Below are 7,500 nucleotides of genomic sequence, written 5' to 3' on the forward strand. Positions count from 1 at the left end.
GTGCAATCCACCCCTATAACGTGCGTTTCATGAAGAGTTATGTCCAATATGCGACATTCCCGCTGTCCATATACATGAGCTGCGAGCCGTACCACGTACGAGCTACAGACGCGATCGCGTTGCTCGCTGTACGAATGCAGATGCTCAGCGGCAGCTAGGAGGCGCTCCATCCATGTCGGTACCGGTGAGCGTTGCACTCGCAGTCGCAAAAACGTACGGCAAGTATATTACTCGGAAGAGTCAATGACAGTCCAAGCCCCCCTGCGTGGGAAGAGTCTTCCCTAGGCCATGACCCACCGGAAGGGCGCAGCGTCCCCCACCCCAGACATGTGACGTCAGACTATCGGTATTGACGACTAGACTGATTCCTTATAATCATTTGCCATACACCGGTGGAAGCTGCCGAGACGAGTAACTACATAGCGGGCTCGCCGTGTCACTAATGTACAGAGATACAATAGTTTCGACTGGAACCGGATTAAACGTATACACGGCGCTGATTAGTAATAGATAGAGCCATCAGAATACAGATAATGTATAGACCTGTCCGTATACATGCTGAAAGACTCTGCTCACAATCACACGTCAGCCAGACACTCTTATCACGCACTACTCTCTGCCTGTAACAGGCACACAGACAATATGTAAGCACCAGCATGGAACAACACCCAGTGCATCCTCTCTGCCACATTAGACAATCCACACTATCATAACCAGACCGGGAGGTCCACTCGGAAAACAGAATATCCCACCCTTCCGACAACCACCATTGCTCAGCTAAGCCACCAACACCCACACATGTCCCAGACAGGGGTGCACCCAACATCACAATACTGCCTCCTGTCACACCACACAAACAATGGCAGGAATGAAAGACACAGGTCTGCCACAAGCATGGAATCAGAGCGCCGCCTGTTATGAGCCAAAGGTGCACCCTGACGTGGCAAATCAGATGATGCCGCAGTCATTTACTTACGATAATCACAATCAACAAACCGGGCCCCCCCCCCCCCCAAGTGCCTTAACCTAACCCGTATTGTACCTTAACCTAACCGTATTGTACCTTAACCTAACCCGTATTGTACCTTAACCTAACCCGTATTGTACCTTAACCTAACCCGTATTGTACCTTAACCTAACCCGTATTGTACCTTAACCTAACCCGTATTGTACCTTAACCTAACCCATATTGTACCTTAACCTAACCCATATTGTACCTTAACCTAACCCATATTGTACCTTAACCTAACCCATATTGTACCTTAACCTAACCCATATTGTACCTTAACCTAACCCATATTGTACCTTAACCTAACCCATATTGTACCTTAACCTAACCCATATTGTACCTTAACCTAACCCATGTTGCGCCTTAACCTAACCCATGTTGCGCCTTAACCTAACCCATGTTGCGCCTTAACCTAACCCATGTTGCGCCTTAACCTAACCCATGTTGCGCCTTAACCTAACCCATGTTGCGCCTTAACCTAACCCATGTTGCGCCTTAACCTAACCCATGTTGCGCCTTAACCTAACCCATGTTGCGCCTTAACCTAACCCATGTTGCGCCTTAACCTAACCCATGTTGCGCCTTAACCTAACCCATGTTGCGCCTTAACCTAACCCATGTTGCGCCTTACCTAACCCATGTTGCGCCTTAACCTAACCCATGTTGCGCCTTAACCTAACCCATGTTGCGCCTTAACCTAACCCATGTTGCGCCTTAACCTAACCTATGTTGCGCCTTAACCTAACCTATGTTGCGCCTTAACCTAACCTATGTTGCGCCTTAACCTAACCTATGTTGCGCCTTAACCTAACCTATGTTGCGCCTTAACCTAACCTATGTTGCGCCTTAACCTAACCTATGTTGCGCCGTAACCTAACCTATGTTGCGCCGTAACCTAACCTATGTTGCGCCTTAACCTAACCTATGTTGCGCCTTAACCTAACCTATGTTGCGCCGTAACCTAACCTATGTTGCGCCTTAACCTAACCTATGTTGCGCCGTAACCTAACCTATGTTGCGCCGTAACCTAACCTATGTTGCGCCTTAACCTAACTATGTTGCGCCTTAACCTAACCTATGTTGCGCCTTAACCTAACCTATGTTGCGCCTTAACCTAACCTATGTTGCGCCTTAACCTAACCTATGTTGCGCCGTAACCTAACCTATGTTGCGCCTTAACCTAACCTATGTTGCGCCTTAACCTAACCTATGTTGCGCCGTAACCTAACCTATGTTGCGCCTTAACCTAACCTATGTTGCGCCTTAACCTAACCTATGTTGCGCCTTAACCTAACCTATGTTGCGCCTTAACCTAACCTATGTTGCGCCTTAACCTAACCTATGTTGCGCCTTAACCTAACCTATGTTGCGCCTTAACCCAACACACGTTGGGCCTTAACCCAACACACGTTGGGCCTTAACCCAACACACGTTGGGCCTTAACCCAACACACGTTGGGCCTTAACCCAACACACGTTGGGCCTTAACCCAACACACGTTGGGCCTTAACCCAACACACGTTGGGCCTTAACCCAACACACGTTGGGCCTTAACCCAACACACGTTGGGCCTTAACCCAACACACGTTGGGCCTTAACCCAACACACGTTGGGCCTTAACCCAACACACGTTGGGCCTTAACCCAACACACGTTGGGCCTTAACCCAACACACGTTGGGCCTTAACCCAACACACGTTGGGCCTTAACCCAACACACGTTGGGCCTTAACCCAACACACGTTGGGCCTTAACCCAACACACGTTGGGCCTTAACCCAACACACGTTGGGCCTTAACCCAACACACGTTGGGCCTTAACCCAACACACGTTGGGCCTTAACCCAACACACGTTGGGCCTTAACCCAACACACGTTGGGCCTTAACCCAACACACGTTGGGCCTTAACCCAACACACGTTGGGCCTTAACCTGCTCTGTAATTGTCATACGACGCGTTAAATTAGTGTAGTGTTGCCTAACTGCAACCCCCGCAATATTAGTTTGCTACTCGCACTGCCCGGTCCCCAGAGTATCGCTTCATGTTAAACACCTTGCAGCTATACACTGTAATGCGGATGGCGGCAGGACGTACATGCTCAATGCCCTTCGCAGTTGTTCATTGGCATTCGCATGGCGAAGCACAGCCTACGTTGTGGTACGGCTTGTGGCAACTGTCCGCTGATGTTGTACGTCCAAATCACACACTGTACCGCACATTGGTCCTCATGTACTGAATGATACATCGTGGTACATGTGTGACCGTACCACGACTGCGCCAACAACGGCGAACCATACGGTCCAAATATTGTGCACTCAGCTACGTGTCGTCTCCCTATAAGAGCTGGATTGCAGTATGGTATGCCGTGGATGGCGATCAGCATGAGCCGTCTGTTGATGTAGTGGCGCGTGTTGTCCAGACGTAGTCGTCTCTTCTCACACACCGTGATAGCATGGTGCACTGCGTTCCACATCTGCGACATGCGACAGAGGCCGGTTGACAGTCGTTCGCGCAATGGACATCGCATACGTACGGGGGCCACCTTCCACGTGTTCGCGAAGCGTGCACATGTTGTTGCGTGTATGTGGGCAGACATAGTGTGTCGTGACACCTGACACAGGCATGCAACAATCGTTGAATTTGCAAATGGCGATGGACGTCTACGTTTGCTGGTGACGTTACGCAATGAAGAACTGGTAAACCGTTGTGGTGCGGTTGTTCTCGCTAGAGGTGAATCAGTGATGGCGGACGATCGGTTGAGCTACCAACCGGTTGTTTCAGCGATACCCACCATGCCCACGAACGTGAATGGCATGTGGGTGTGAAGCGATACGCGGCGGTGGCTGGGTGGGGACCGTCCCCGGCCGGTGAGGGGGGGCCTTCCGGCGTGCTGGCCGCGCGGTGCGTGGGCGCACGCGCTACAGCCGGCTGGTGGGGGCGGCCAGTGGCAGGCGCGCCGGCCGACGGAGGCGGCAGGCGGCGCAGCTGCGCGCCGGCGCACCCTGCACGCGGCGCCGTGCGGCCAAAGTAGGTCCTCGCGGGCCCGGTGCGAAGCGCGGTGGACATCTGCAGTGTGCTGGTCCGATTGAGGACTGTGTGCGCTGAGGATGCGCCGCCGCCCGGCGCTCGGCGCCGCGACGCCGTCTGCTGCTCGGTCGCCTCTGCGGTTCTCGCAGGTGGATTGTTATCGCAGCTGTGCGGACGTGTTGGCGCGTGCGCTGTGCTGGGAGAGTTCGCTTCGGCACCCAAGTGGGGCTTTTGTCCTTCTGTGGCGCTGGCGTTGGAGCTGCCGGCCACCGTAGGTGGCGCGTGTTGTCTCCCGCCGGCAATGCCACGACAGCACGCTCCCGGGCCTCTGTCGGCAGCGGCAAGCTCAGTTGGGAGCACGGGTGGTCGCACCTAAAGCGTCTACTCGCCAAACTCCGGGCGATTGCGCCTCTCTCGAACCCGACCAAGTACTTAGGACGGCGCTGCGCGCCGCCGGGACCTGAGAGGGTTTTCGAGGTGTATTGTGCAGGGGAGCTCAGCCTCCTCCTGTTTGCAGAATAATTGAGCGGACGCTTGCGTGTTCGCGCGGGCCCCCGGGACACACTCCCGGGCGGCCGGCTGCTCAGCTCTAGTTGACGCAGCTCCCTGGTTGATCCTGCCAGTAGTCATATGCTTGTCTCAAAGATTAAGCCATGCATGTCTCAGTACAAGCCGCATTAAGGTGAAACCGCGAATGGCTCATTAAATCAGTTATGGTTCCTTAGATCGTACCCACGTTACTTGGATAACTGTGGTAATTCTAGAGCTAATACATGCAAACAGAGTCCCGACCAGAGATGGAAGGGACGCTTTTATTAGATCAAAACCAATCGGTCGGCTCGTCCGGTCCGTTTGCCTTGGTGACTCTGAATAACTTTGGGCTGATCGCACGGTCCTCGTACCGGCGACGCATCTTTCAAATGTCTGCCTTATCAACTGTCGATGGTAGGTTCTGCGCCTACCATGGTTGTAACGGGTAACGGGGAATCAGGGTTCGATTCCGGAGAGGGAGCCTGAGAAACGGCTACCACATCCAAGGAAGGCAGCAGGCGCGCAAATTACCCACTCCGGCACGGGGAGGTAGTGACGAAAAATAACGATACGGGACTCATCCGAGGCCCCGTAATCGGAATGAGTACACTTTAAATCCTTTAACGAGTATCTATTGGAGGGCAAGTCTGGTGCCAGCAGCCGCGGTAATTCCAGCTCCAATAGCGTATATTAAAGTTGTTGCGGTTAAAAAGCTCGTAGTTGGATTTGTGTCCCACGCTGTTGGTTCACCGCCCGTCGGTGTTTAACTGGCATGTATCGTGGGACGTCCTGCCGGTGGGGCGAGCTGAAGGCGTGCGACGCGCCTCGTGCGTGCTCGTGCGTCCCGAGGCGGACCCCGTTGCAATCCTACCAGGGTGCTCTTGAGTGAGTGTCTCGGTGGGCCGGCACGTTTACTTTGAACAAATTAGAGTGCTTAAAGCAGGCAAGCCCGCCTGAATACTGTGTGCATGGAATAATGGAATAGGACCTCGGTTCTATTTTGTTGGTTTTCGGAACCCGAGGTAATGATTAATAGGGACAGGCGGGGGCATTCGTATTGCGACGTTAGAGGTGAAATTCTTGGATCGTCGCAAGACGAACAGAAGCGAAAGCATTTGCCAAGTATGTTTTCATTAATCAAGAACGAAAGTTAGAGGTTCGAAGGCGATCAGATACCGCCCTAGTTCTAACCATAAACGATGCCAGCCAGCGATCCGCCGCAGTTCCTCCGATGACTCGGCGGGCAGCCTCCGGGAAACCAAAGCTTTTGGGTTCCGGGGGAAGTATGGTTGCAAAGCTGAAACTTAAAGGAATTGACGGAAGGGCACCACCAGGAGTGGAGCCTGCGGCTTAATTTGACTCAACACGGGAAACCTCACCAGGCCCGGACACCGGAAGGATTGACAGATTGATAGCTCTTTCTTGATTCGGTGGGTGGTGGTGCATGGCCGTTCTTAGTTGGTGGAGCGATTTGTCTGGTTAATTCCGATAACGAACGAGACTCTAGCCTGCTAACTAGTCGCGTGACATCCTTCGTGCTGTCAGCGATTACTTTTCTTCTTAGAGGGACAGGCGGCTTCTAGCCGCACGAGATTGAGCAATAACAGGTCTGTGATGCCCTTAGATGTTCTGGGCCGCACGCGCGCTACACTGAAGGAATCAGCGTGTCTTCCTAGGCCGAAAGGTCGGGGTAACCCGCTGAACCTCCTTCGTGCTAGGGATTGGGGCTTGCAATTGTTCCCCATGAACGAGGAATTCCCAGTAAGCGCGAGTCATAAGCTCGCGTTGATTACGTCCCTGCCCTTTGTACACACCGCCCGTCGCTACTACCGATTGAATGATTTAGTGAGGTCTTCGGACTGGTACGCGGCATTGACTCTGTCGTTGCCGATGCTACCGGAAAGATGACCAAACTTGATCATTTAGAGGAAGTAAAAGTCGTAACAAGGTTTCCGTAGGTGAACCTGCGGAAGGATCATTACCGACTAGACTGCATGTCTTTCGATGTGCGTGTCGTGTCGCGCAACACGCTACCTGTACGGCTCGCAGTAGCCGTGCGCCGCGTGCGGAACCACGCGTGCTTCTCAAAACTAACGCCAATGTTGTGTGGTACGAGCGCTGAAGCGCTGGAGCGGCTGGCCTGCGGCACCTGGCGCCTGGCGCCGGTTTTGAATGACTTTCGCCCGACTGCCTGTCCGCTCCGGTGTGGAGCCGTACGACGCCCATCGGCCGTGAGGCCGTTGGACACAGAACGCTTGAACAGGGGCCGCCACACGCCTACGTCCCGCCTATGCAACTGTCTTGAAAGAGACAGTGTAAACTAAGAAAAGATCACCCAGGACGGTGGATCACTCGGCTCGTGGGTCGATGAAGAACGCAGCAAATTGCGCGTCGACATGTGAACTGCAGGACACATGAACATCGACGTTTCGAACGCACATTGCGGTCCATGGATTCCGTTCCCGGGCCACGTCTGGCTGAGGGTCGGCTACGTATACTGAAGCGCGCGGCGTTTGCCCCGCTTCGCAGACCTGGGAGCGTCGCGGCCGCCTGTGGGGCCGGCCGCGCCTCCTTAAACGTGCGATGCGCGCCCGTCGCCTGGCGGTTCGCATACCGGTACTTACTCGGTAGCGTGCACAGCCGGCTGGCGGTGTGGCGTGCGACACCTCGTACAACGACCTCAGAGCAGGCGAGACTACCCGCTGAATTTAAGCATATTACTAAGCGGAGGAAAAGAAACTAACAAGGATTCCCCCAGTAGCGGCGAGCGAACAGGGAAGAGTCCAGCACCGAACCCCGCAGGCTGCCGCCTGTCGTGGCATGTGGTGTTTGGGAGGGTCCACTACCCCGACGCCTCGCGCCGAGCCCAAGTCCAACTTGAATGAGGCCACGGCCCGTAGAGGGTGCCAGGCCCGTAGCGGCCGGTGCGAGCGTCG

At 54.1% G+C, this 7,500-nt stretch overlaps 3 non-coding genes across 3 annotated transcripts in view; all 3 read left to right on the plus strand.

Moving 5' to 3' along the window:
• The first annotated feature begins 4,636 nt into the window (after nt 1-4,636).
• LOC124590538 lies at nt 4,637-6,545 on the plus strand. Its single transcript, XR_006976600.1, has one exon. It is a non-coding gene; the product is annotated as a small subunit ribosomal RNA (ribosomal RNA).
• A 351-nt stretch (nt 6,546-6,896) lies between these two features.
• LOC124590537 lies at nt 6,897-7,051 on the plus strand. The gene has a single exon (XR_006976599.1). It is a non-coding gene; the product is annotated as a 5.8S ribosomal RNA (ribosomal RNA).
• Nucleotides 7,052-7,239: 188 nt separating this feature from the next.
• Nucleotides 7,240-7,500, plus strand: part of LOC124590539 — a 4,222-nt gene continuing 3,961 nt past the window's right edge. Inside the window, exon 1 of the ribosomal RNA XR_006976601.1 lies at nt 7,240-7,500. This exon is cut by the window's right edge and continues 3,961 nt beyond it. This is a non-coding gene — a ribosomal RNA (large subunit ribosomal RNA).

This window comes from Schistocerca americana, unplaced genomic scaffold (assembly GCF_021461395.2).
Source record: "Schistocerca americana isolate TAMUIC-IGC-003095 unplaced genomic scaffold, iqSchAmer2.1 HiC_scaffold_769, whole genome shotgun sequence".
Taxonomy (NCBI): domain Eukaryota; kingdom Metazoa; phylum Arthropoda; class Insecta; order Orthoptera; family Acrididae; genus Schistocerca; species Schistocerca americana.